The following is a 12,800-nucleotide window of genomic DNA, read 5'->3' as shown; positions in this document are numbered from 1 at the left end:
TTCTTGGAATATAATTCACAGCCCATCCTCAAACTGTATCATGGGTTTAAGTTCTTTTTGCTAAAGACCCCAGGGTTTCACAAATGTCAGAGCTAACAAAGAAAGTGTAATAAGTGATCAATTGCTTTCTTTAAAAAGTCTGTTCTCAAAAGTTCACAAATAAGACATACTACCTGTATTTCTAAGGCTTAAAACAATGCTCCGATCTGCAGTCCCAAATTTGTTCCTGAACTATTATCACTATTTCTCTGCATTTAATATAAGTAAGACTTTGTCTACAGCTGATGAGATCTTTGGGTAAAACTGTCACTGCAATGGCAAAGAATGTAAAACAAACTATAATAATAAGATTAGTTAGATGAGATTACATTGAAATTTACTCTTACAGGAACAGATATTAAAATTCAAGCTTATTGAGGTTTAGATGAAACGTGTTTATATAAAAGTCAGCTTTCAATTATTTTTAGCCTTCAAGCTATTTTACATTTTGAGATTTTTAAGTCACATTTTTACAGATTGATTTACAGAAAATTAATGAAACAACACGATTTTTAGTTTTCCTTCATGATTTATAGTGATATTCACTTCAAGTTTTTGTTTTCACTCATTAAAAATCATTTGCCTTAACTAAGTTTTTTTTACATTCAGTCTAGAAAAAATTTCTAAACTGATAAATCATCCTCCCTGTGTGATGTGAACAATTGTATAATAATCTTGGACAAAGTTCTGCCTAGACATGGTGAACTATTCTTTTTTACTATTTGTTAGCCCCTGTTGGCAAAAAACTGCACCGGCCTGGGGTACCTGCATCTTTCTTTGTGCCATGTGTGCATGCTCTGTAGAGGGAGAAGCAGAACTTAACAAAAATGCTGACTTTTTCACTGCATGCACTGGCCCCAGGATTTTGAAGAAAGATGAGGATTGCTTGCTCACATGTACCCAGTGGCGTAGCGTGGGCTTTCGTCGCCTGGGGCCGACCGGAAATTTGCCGCCCCTCTATTTAGTTATTCTTAAAAAAAATAGACAAAATAAAAAAAGCAGCATTAAATTTTTATTTTTTTTTTGATTGAATTTGAAATGCGGTGCGCATGTCATAATTGTCAAAAGTGGATTCAGCTGTGCGTCCGTGGCTGCCCATGGTGGCAGGGCCGCCATCAGAAATCACGGGGCCCCTCCCATCAGTACAGGACACACAGACATAAAAAGTATTAGGGTCACCCTACCACAGTGCCCCCTAACACTATGCTGGCCAGGCCCCCCTAACACTATTCTGGCCACGGTCCCCCCATACAACTGCCCCATAGACAGTACCCCCATACACAGTGCCCCCAATTGCCCCATACACAGTGCCCCCCACACACATTGCCTCCAATTGCCCATAGAAAGTGCCCCAATTTCCCCATAGACAGTGCCTCCAATTGCCCCATACACAGTGTCCCCATAGACAGCCCCCTCCACACAATGCCCCCAATTGCCTTTAGACAGTGCCCCTAATAGGAAGTGCCCCCATACACAGTGCCCCAATTTCCCCATACACAGTTCCCCCATAGACAGTACCCCCCAAAAACCTTGCCCCCCCCACAGAAAGTGCCCCCATACACAGTGCCCCAATTGCCCCATACACAGTTCCCCCAATAGAAAGTGCCCCCATACACAGTGCCCCCATAAACAGTGCCCCCAATTGCCCCATACAAAGTGCCCCCAATAGGAAGTGCCCCCATACACAGTGCCCCAATTGCCCCATACACAGTGTCCCCATAGACAATACCCCCCAAAGACCTTGCCCCCCAATAGAAAGTGCCCTCATACACAGAGCCCCAATTGCCCCATACACAGTGCCCCCAATAGGAAGTGCCCCCATACACAATACCCCACAAAGACCTGGCCCCCCCCATGGAAAGTGCCCCAATTTCCCCATAGACAGTAGCCCCCACACAGTGCCCCCAATTTCCCCCATAGTACATACCCCCAACAGACCATCGGCGGCGGCTCCTTCTCTCTTACAGGCAACAGGCGCTTCTATAAGGTTGCGCCTCATCGCTGACGTGTGACGTCATACGCACGGGCGCAACCTTATAAAAGCGCCTGTTGCCTGTAAGAGAGAAGGAGCCGCCGCCGCCCCTTCTGATACGCCGCCCGGGGCCATGGCCCCCTCGGCACCCCCCTCGCTACGCCACTGCATGTACCCCTGGCCTGTGCTGTATCTGCTAAGAGGAGCATCATCTCAGAGTATTAGGTAAGTGATTGCAATCAATGGAGGGTGCACTGCAGAAGCAATGACGCAAGTGCCGTTTAATTTTTGATGCAGACTATAATTGAAATTCTACTATGTAGAGTAGGTGTCTTTCACCTTCTACTTCCTCTGCCTGCCAATGAAATACTTACACCTCCTCTCCCTCCCATAATTTCTTCAGTATTCCAATATAAACATCACTGGGAAGATACATCGATTGGTTGCCTTTGGCAAGACATTGCCTTCCTATTTGGAGTTAGGAGAAAAGACATATTTCCATGTACATGTCCTTATTGCCATCTTGTGGCAGAGTTCTATAAGCATAGACTCTGTATATAATTTATTTTTGTGTTTCTTTTTGCACAAATATTTATGGTTTTACAAGCTGGTTTTTAATCAGTACTGTCACTTCCATAAATAAGATCAGTTACACTTAGCATTCTTGAATTGTTGTAATTTTTTGTAGTAATTTGGGCTGAAAAAAGGCACATATTCTTCAAGTTCAACTTTTAGGTCTAAATGAAATCTGCCTAACTGCTAGCTGATCCAGAGTAAGGTGGAAAACCTGATCAGAAGCTTTTACAATTTTCCGCAGAAGGTGAAAAAATTTCTTCCTGATGCCAAATAACTTTACCCCCTACAAACAGCAGAAATAAGTATTTCTTAGATGAGGCATTTTTCATTATAACAGGGTTGTGGGTTTTTTTGGTTCCACTTTTTATTATTTTTCTTTATCTTTGATCTCTCCCTTTTTTAAAATAGTGGAGGTCTTGAAAGTGATGGCATTATTGCTTCTCTTTGATGTTATGTTTCTCCTTTATATAGAAAGTACACTCAGGTTCATTTTTTTATGGTACATTTCTTTCTTTTTCTTGCCACCTTTTCCTACTTCATACAGATAGTGGAGGATTTACTTTTATCATACAATTTTTATATAAAATGCACTCGGATTTGGTTTTCTGTACCTCTATTTTGCATGTGGTGGAGTGATTATTTGCCTCTCTATACAGATAGTTGAGGATTTGCTTTTATCATACTATTTTTATATAAAACGCAGTCAGATTTAGTTTTCTGTACCTCCATTTTGCATGTGGTGGAGTGAGTATTTGCCTCTTGCTCTACTTTGTACAACGTGTATGGCTTATTTCTCTCTGGCTCCACATTTCCTGGCTTTTTAGTCTTTCTCTCTTCTGTGGTATTTGTCTTCATTCTATTTTCCACCAGGGTAAATTCTGCCTATTTTGTGCAGATAGGTGGGTTTGCTTTTGTTGTCCTCCCCTGTAAAGAATGTGAAGTCAGATTTGGTTTTCTGGACCTTCACCTTGGTGGGCTCTTTGTTATTTTTCCTACCTTTTCTTGCCACTTTCTTAACACTTCTTTCATTAAAAGCTTGCCAACTTTCTCCTTTATGTGGGGAAATGTCAGGTTAATATTTCAGTTCCTTCGAATTTTGTTTTTCTTTCTTGCAATAGTGTTGTGGTTTTTCTTTTTGTTTTGCCTTGGTTTTTTTTCTTTGCCACCTTTGATTACCTGTTTTTCATTGGTGCTTGCGTGTTTTCTTCTTGCAACTTACCAGTGTATTTTATCTTTGTTTTGAAAAAAAAACAATGCTTTGGTATCTACCTTTCATTATTTTCTCTACCAGTCATTTTTCATTGGAGAGCATACATTGTTTGAAGAATGTTCTTTTCTAAATGTTATATAACGTGCCTGTGTAAAGGGTTTAAAACAAACATTTTTGAGACAAACCTAGCGGGAAAAAGATACGTTATAACAAGTTAAAGGAGAACAAGGTAAAAACTTAAAAAAGTAAGCTTCATGAGAAAGTCTATGTAAATACACCCATAAGCACAGAAATGCTGCACTGAATCCTCTATCAAAAGAAACACAGGATTTCTTGTCTCCCTTTTTGGAAACATGTTCTTCAGTATCAGACTTCCTCTCCTTTAGGGCTCTGTAAGGTTTGGGGCACAAGTCTGTGCAGCTCTTTCCTCTCTCCCTCTCCCCCTCCCTTCTCCTGCTCCCCCCTCCCATAAGAATTCATAAGAACTCACTTCCCCCTCCCTTAGGAATGTGTGATCTGAGCTACTAACGGCTAGAACTGCAGCAGGAAGTTGTGAAGACTAAGCTAAAATGGCAGCTGCTATCTTAAACAGATGGAGGGAGCTTCTAGAGCTCTTTACCCAGGTATGGTAAAGCTTTCTGCAGAATAAATATAGTGTTCTAGCTTGCACTATTGTGACTAATCTATTGGCAGTAAAATCAAGTTCTTTAAAAAAAAAAGGAAAATTCCTATAATAGCTAGTGCAATGTAACAATAATTACTATGCAATCAAAGAACAATCAGTGTGGCCTCTGCCACACTATTGTTCAAACGTTAATAGTAAGGTTGCAGCATCCTCTTAATTGTTTAGATTTCCTTCTCCTCCTGTAACAGTCAACTTACTTGGTACTTTACTTTCGCTGTTAGTTAGTGGGCATGCTCAGTTCTTCTCAGCTCCCCAGTTTAGCAGCCAATGAATACATGGCATTGCTGGTTCCCATAAAAACATCTGCTCCTATTTTTTCTCCTAAGCTCAATCAAAGCAGAACATTTTATCCAAAGGAAGTTCTGCCTGTGTGAGCCTGCATTCTTGATGAAATTTATGCTGAATAAAATTCTTTGTGCATGTATGTTGTTTGCAGATTTAAATGTAACTGATGATGTGTCAAGGGAAAATGACCGCTGGGTTAAAGTTGCTCTTATAAAATGTGATGGTGGTGGAAAACGTATGAATAATGTTCATATTTTGTGTTACTTATTCAGCAAGCAAGGGAATTTTGTCTATAAGAAAAATATAATTTTATTTGAAAATGATTCCAAAAAGGCTTTTTGCTGAAATATTCTCAGATATAAGGAAGATGTAACATCAGTTTGAACCGCAATAAAATATATATGGAGGAGACTGTAATCTTTGTAATATATATGTATAATGTTTTGCATATCTCTCACTTGTATAACTGTTTATTTTAAAATGTATATCATTTGTCTTAGAATTTCTGTCCTTTAATTACTTTGTAATATCATTATCCTTGCATAAAGTATTGCTTTTCACATAAAATATATATATATATTTATTTTTTTATTTTTTATTGGGGACAGAAGACTTCATCTTGCAATATGATGATAATCAAAAGATTTGGTATCATTGTTACTATCTATACAGTACTGAAGTTTTAGGAACTTTTACATCAGGGATCCCCAACCTTTCTTACTTGTGAGCCACAGTCAAATGTAAAAAGACTTGGAGAGCAACACAAGCATCATAAAAGTGTCACATAAGGGCTTAGATTGGCTATTAGGTAGCCTCTATGCACACTATCAGCTTACATGAGGCTTTATTTGGTAGTAAATCTTGTTTTTATTCAGCCAAAACTTGCCACCAAGTCAGAATTCAAAGTAACTACCTGGTTAGGGGGAACTGAGAGTAACATCCATGAGGTTGGTGAGCAACATGTTACTCAAGAGCCACTGGTTGGGGATCACTGCTTTACATAAATAAATTGGTTTACATGTATATTCAACGGAATTGCTGCTGATGTTGCCATCTTGAGGCCACATTAGGCAACACCATGCTGAGACAGCCTGCATGAAATTGTTGTTCATATGTAACCCCCATATGTAATAAAAGGCACTAAATTTGCTCAGGAGCAGTAACCCATATCAACTAATAAGATGTTTGCTTTCAAATAAGTTACCAGTAAATGCTACCTGCTGATTGGTTGCTATGATTTACTGCTTCTGGGCAAACTTAGTGCCTTTTATTACATAACCCCAGTAGATCTGCAAACACCTAACTTACTGAGCTTACCTGCCACCTGTGTCAGTTTGTTATCCAGTGAACAGAGAGTGGCTAAAGCTGGCCATACATGCACCGATATTATTGTACAAAACAAGGTTTTGGTATTTGGTGCGTTTATGGTGGATTGAAATGGAAAACAATTCCAAGCAACTTTCCAATGTGAACTAATTAAAAATTTGTAGTGCTTTAAAAGTTACGTGTAAATGTAATTGCTATTGAAAGCAGCATTTGATGAACTCCTGTATGTTACTTTTTAAACAATGTTGCAACGGTCAGTCTCCTCCAGCGAGAAAGGTTTGTCAATCAGCTGGCTTGTGCTACATTGTTTCAAATGCCAGAGCCAGAATAGAAAAGGATTGGCAAACAGTTCTTCTAATAGCAATTATACAGTATATACAAATAAGTATATATAATAATAATTTCAAAGGTTGTAATGAATATATATTGCAAAGTTGCTTAGAATTATAAAAAATTATATTTTCAGTTGAATTGTCCTTTAATACCATGCCATGGAGCATACCTCTGAATTAATTGCTAACTAGCCATTTAGGATATGGATTCAATATGTGTCTGGTATTAAAGGGGTGAAGTGGCAACCCTAGTCTTCCTTAAAGAACACATGTAGCATCACCCTCATCTCCTACTATTACATGCCTTATGTCTACTGTATAATGTAAAAAAAAGGTTTAAATCATTCAAGCTTTCTGCTCTGTGTTTGGGCTGAATGAGGGCTGGACGTGTCCTGTCCTTCTTCCACAGGAAATGGTCGTAATTGTGAGTGACAAGCAGAATTCTGCAGTAGCAGCAGAAGCCAAAGTCCCACACCTGTCTCTCTCTTTCCCACCCTATGAAACTGTGGTTAGTGGAGAAACAATTTTACTCCAAAAAACACTGCATTGGGGGGAAAAAAAATTGGCAATTGGGCCCAAAATTAAAATTTTAACACTGTAGGTGAGGTATATGTAGTTATAAAAAGTATCTTATTATGCTTCTTAGTTCTTGCTAATAGTCTCATTGCAATCTATTTTTGCTTCCTTCTCCTCTAACTTCCCCAGTTCATGTATGCTGTATCCCTTCTGCACAAATGTCTTAATTTTTTAGCTTCCTTTTTATACACACTTTCCTCAGATTTGATTGGTTTGACTTTGAAAAATGGCTTTAGGAATTCTGCAATACCCATTGGGGAGCAGAGGAAACTTTCCCTGAGCACTGATTTTTTTCTGTTTATTGTAAAACCATAAATATTGTGTAAATAAGGACAAGACGTTGTTAAATACTTTAGGCACAAGATCAGATTTCCAAAATTAAGGGTGTCACACATGGAATGATTTCTGGAATTTTGTACAGTCTGGCCTAACATATAGATGACGGGGCTGTATGTCACCAGGATTACGGTTAAAAGTTCAGCACCATGCTATTCCAGATCAATCTGATCTGTCAAAAAAGTCTGGTCTGACTATAATCCCCTTATCATGTGTAAAATGTAATCAGCCTGGGGCCCAGGGCAATATAACAAACCCTGCACCCACCCTCATAGGTCACCCTGCTTGCATATACATCCCCACTCTCCTACCTGCAACAATAGAGGAAGCAGACCCTGTGTTCTGGGCCTCCTGTCCCCGTCCGAGGGAACTGCCTCCACAGGGCAACAACACTCTTCAACACTACAGGGGCCACACCGCCCACCCACTTTACTTTAGATAAACTCAGGCCATTGAGTGAACAATTACTTTATTATAGTCTGGCTTTTCATGAATTTGAAAAGCAGATCAGAAGATAGCAAATGCATTTAGCTTAAAAGTTAAGAGTTCATTCTTCTAACTAACTACATCAGATGCTCTGAGTCACTGTATTGCGTAGTACTGTGTGCGTAGTATCATACAATTGTGATAATGTGAAATAGCTTTTTAACTTCAAACAAACTATGCTCTGTGTGTTTGAATTTGGGGGGATTGCTCACCCTGTAGGTACAGGCTTAGGGTACTGTACCAGAACTGCCCTTGCTATTCAGTAAATGACTATTTACTAGTCAAGCGATTAAAGTTGTAAGCGGCTACCTGCAAAAATTTATACAGAGAAAATATTGCTGATGCAGTTGGTCCAAAAACTATTTAATAAGGTAAGGACTTGGAAAAGTACAGTGCAAAATTGTTTTATGTTAGAGACCAATGCTGCATAATCTGAGACATACAGTAACTTCTTGCATAGGCTCAATGCATTTGGCTGTGTATACCTCCTCGCAGGCAGCCTATCCCTCTGCTGAGTCATGGCTGGCAAAGTAGATTCACCCACTGGCATTAAAGGCTAAAAGCTACAGAGAAAAAGGAATAGCAAAATTCTGGCAAGAGTTTTTGCAGACATAAATTGGCTTATTCTTCTTCAATTGCCAATGAATCTCTAAAGTTGCTAGGATCATGAAAATGACAAATCATGTGTATCATAGTACTTATTCTTTTTTATGAAGTGTTATATTTAAAATGAAGTCCATACATAAATACTACTAATATATATTTAAGAAAATGTTTATATTTTATACTAATTTTATAGCATATTATTATTAAACAACCACGGTAAAAATATTTTTTTCAATACAGTACATTTTTGGAATGGTTCTTTATTCCTTTCTTTGACAAGCAGACCCAGATCCTATTCCTAACATAGGAAATAGTTCAACAGAAATTGCTTCCTGCTGAGAGCTGAACAATTTTCCTGATGTAACCTGGTAACTGGCCAAGTTATGAAAATGTCTATCCAAACAGATCTAACAGTACTTTTTTTGCTTGAATTTGCTTTTACTTTTAGAAATAATAAATGGTGAATGTGTGTGACAAAAAAGAGAAGTGAAATCAAAGAGAACCAGAAAGATCAAATGGGTGAGGTGACAAAAAATGTTCTTTTCATAGGAGCCAGAAGAGAAAACTAAATAATCCAAATAAAGAAACTGATATCCTAGACAGAAATACCAAGCTGGCAGTAATACAGGGTCATTATATTCAGATGCCTAAAACATTTATCTAAAAATCTGTAACTCTGGGTTTTCATCACTGAGATAATCCACGCTCAGCAAAATGTAATTAGAACCATATTATTTTAAAAATACATTTGTGCATAAAGGTTTAATGCACTGATAAACGTATATTCAATATTATTTAAAATTTCCTAGATATTGACAACGTATTGCTGTGTGTGCATAATTTTATTTCTACAGCATCACTAGGATATTGAGCACTGGACTTATGATTTACAAAATAGAAAAGTACACACGGAAATATACAGAAATTAAGATTCATGTGATAAGAGACACAATACTTAGGAGATCACTGCCCTATAGAGCTTGCTGTCTAACTGGGTGGTTAATGGGCACAGATATGAAAGCAAAAGTGCATAAAGGCTTTGATCATTGGCTTTATAGCATCAGTACTTGACCAGATAATGTTCTAGAGCTTCCAAAAGCAGGATGTAAGTTTGTTTTTGAATTGATTGAGAAAGTGTTTCCTACAGAGGTATTCATGATGGAATTACAGAGGTAAGGATCAGCAAGATCAGTTATCAGTAGGGAATGTTATAAAAAAGATGGTGGCTTTGAGAGGTGTGGGGGAGAAGAACAAGAATGTATAAAGACAACTAAAGACAGGGTCAGAAAGATTTTGCATTCTATCTTTTGTGACTTATATTCCACATACCTAGTAGGGGGTGCTTGCATATTGTGCATTTGCTGCAAAGTGGCATATGGTACATAACAAGTCTGTGTTGACCCATTATTCATCTTCCTCTTTATTTAATATCCAGCCCTAAGTAATTATGTTGGTTTGAAAAACCAACATATTGGGGCCGATTCACTAAAGGTCGATAAAACGAGCGCTTTTTATAGCATGCGTTAAAAAATATATCACTCCTTATTTTTTGTGACGCTCGATTCACTAAAACGATTCACTAAAAAGACAGGCGTCATAATTAAGATGCAATGTTCTTTGCGTTATTTCATTTGCGATGAGCGTTTTTCTTGCGGTATTTCCCGCCACGTGTGTTATTTCCCACTGCGCATGATATATTTCTTCACGTGCTATATTAGCGCATGATTTTGCGCACATAACCATTACTTTCGGAAAACTACTGTTCTGAAAATTTCCATTTCCCTGAAAACTGGAGGATGCATCACTCTAGGGCCAACACATACCGCTTATTCCTCTTTTCCTTATTCTTAGCACCCCCTGTTTTCTTAACGCTTCTCCTCCTACAGTTTTAAGGGTACAACACCCAGACTCTCCACACTTCTACAGCAGAGCAGGTTGCTTGCGCTTTTCTTTTTGTGGCACCACTCTGACTTTGACAGGGAAAACATTCAAACTGCTGCCACTCTTACAGCTTTGAAGTTACACTCACCAAACTTAAATACCATAATCATGAAGTCACCCTGAATTAAACAGCAACAGTTGCTGGATGATCCAAAGTGGGAGGAGCCAACAACAACCAATTACATTTCACCCATTGACTTTAATGGGGAAATTTAAACTGTTGGCAATCCTAGAGTTTTGAAGCTACACTCACAAAATCTGAATGATATAGTAATGGGGTCAACCCTATAGCACCTATAGACTTTTATTGGTTTAAATTTAAACTGCTGCCATTCTTTAAATATTAATACCAGGTTCCCTAAACTTGCATAGTTAGTCACTGGGTAAGTGCAGTTCAAGGTTAGAAAAAGTAGGAGGAGCCACCAACCACCAATCAGATGTCACTAATTGAGTTTCAGTGGGGAAATTTAAATTGCTGCCATGCTGACACTATTAAAACCAGGGTCCCCAAACTTTGCGCAATGTTTTTTACTATATGACTGTGTTCCAAGATTTTAAAAACTTGGTGGAGCCAACAACAGCCAATCAGATTTCATTCAGTGACTTCACATGTTTTTCAAACCAACATGAACTTACCTTTTTTAGTTTGTATTATAATTTGTTTTTGTCACTTATTACAAAAATGTCAATCAATACATTTTGATTGAATATGTGGTGCTGAACATATTGATGAGGTATGTGGTGTGAATATATTTTTTTCAGTGAAGCAACTTTGGCTGTGGTCCCCACGGGATGAATTAGAGCCTTTATATTGAAACACTGATGATTAGGAAGACCATGCAAACTGGATGAATAAATGTCTTGTATTATCTGGTTTCCAGTGTGCACAAAGCTTCATGCACATTCCTCTCTTATTAGAAAACATATTCATGGAAATCCTAATTGAAACCACTAGATGCAATAGATGATATCAGCTGGTAGAGTGCCCACAGAAATAAGCAAGGAACTGTCTGATTTCAGTCATCTGTATTTCTGTGCTATTAACTTAGGATGTTTATAAATATCATTAAAAACAATTTCAGCAGAGCAAGAAACACAACTAAGCAATTGTATATTTTTTGCAGTACTGCAAATATCCCTTTCACGTATTCTTATTGCTGTAAAAAATGCTGCAAATTGGCTAGAGTTTAGTTATAACAATGAACTCAGTATATTAGTGAACATTAAGTATATTCATTCATAATATAAGGGCTCATTTCCGAGCACTAACTGCAGTTGTGATTGCACAAGTCAATTGCACTTGCATCAGAGATGCTCCTTGCACTTTGGCATATTTGCATTCAGTAGGCAGGACTGCCCCCTCTTTTGATTGAGCACAGTGCGTTACTTGATGCAAAGGAATCCTGGAGCTACTGCCACCTCCAGGATTCCCGAATGTCATGTATCAATAGATGTAGAGCACTTGTTTCTAAAAAATAGGGGAGCAGACACCATTTTGACACCATTGTGATGGAATCTCAACAATGAAGATTTTTGCACAACTTCATTCAATTTATGTTAAAGTGAAAACACAATTGCACACATTTCAACACACTGGACATAACTCTATCTTGCATCTGCTACAGTATTTTGCTGAAATAAACATTGCATTGTAAGTAAAAAAATGCACTTTGCACACTTCACAATGTGCTCATTTTGAATGAAAAATTAACTCTATTTTAATCTTTGTAGACAAGGCCTAATAAATTTATTATGGAGCTATATATTATTTACAGTGGTGTGAAAAACTATTTGCCCCCTTCCTGATTTCTTATTCTTTTGCATGTTTGTCACACTTAAATGTTTCTGCTCATCAAAAACCGTTAACTATTAGTCAAAGATAACATAATTGAACACAAAATGCAGTTTTTAAATGAAGGTTTACGTTATTAAGGGAGAAAAAAACTCCAAATCTACATGGCCCTGTGTGAAAAAGTGATTGCCCCCCACACCAGCAAATCCACCTCTGAATGGCTGAAGAAAAACAAAATGAAGATTTTGGAGTGGCCTAGTCAAAGTCCTGACCTGAATCCTATTGAGATTTTGTGGCATGACCTTAAAAAGGCGATTCATGCTAGAAAACCCTCAAATAAAGCTGAATTACAACAATTCTGCAAAGATGAGTGGGCCAAAATTCCTCCAGAGCGCTGTAAAAGACTGGTTGCAAGTTATCGCAAACGCTTGATTGCAGTTATTGCTGCTAAGGGTGGCCCAACCAGTTATTAGGTTCAGGGGGCAATTACTTTTTCACACAGGGCCATGTAGGTTTGGATTTTTTTTCTCCCTAAATAATAAAAACCCTCATTTAAAAACTGCATTTTGTGTTCACTTGTGTTATCTTTGACTAATAGTTAAATGTGTTTGATGATCAGAAACATTTTGTGTGACAAA

This window comes from Xenopus tropicalis, chromosome 1 (assembly GCF_000004195.4).
Source record: "Xenopus tropicalis strain Nigerian chromosome 1, UCB_Xtro_10.0, whole genome shotgun sequence".
Classification (NCBI taxonomy): Eukaryota; Metazoa; Chordata; class Amphibia; order Anura; family Pipidae; genus Xenopus; species Xenopus tropicalis.
This window is presented reverse-complemented; position numbering follows the sequence as displayed.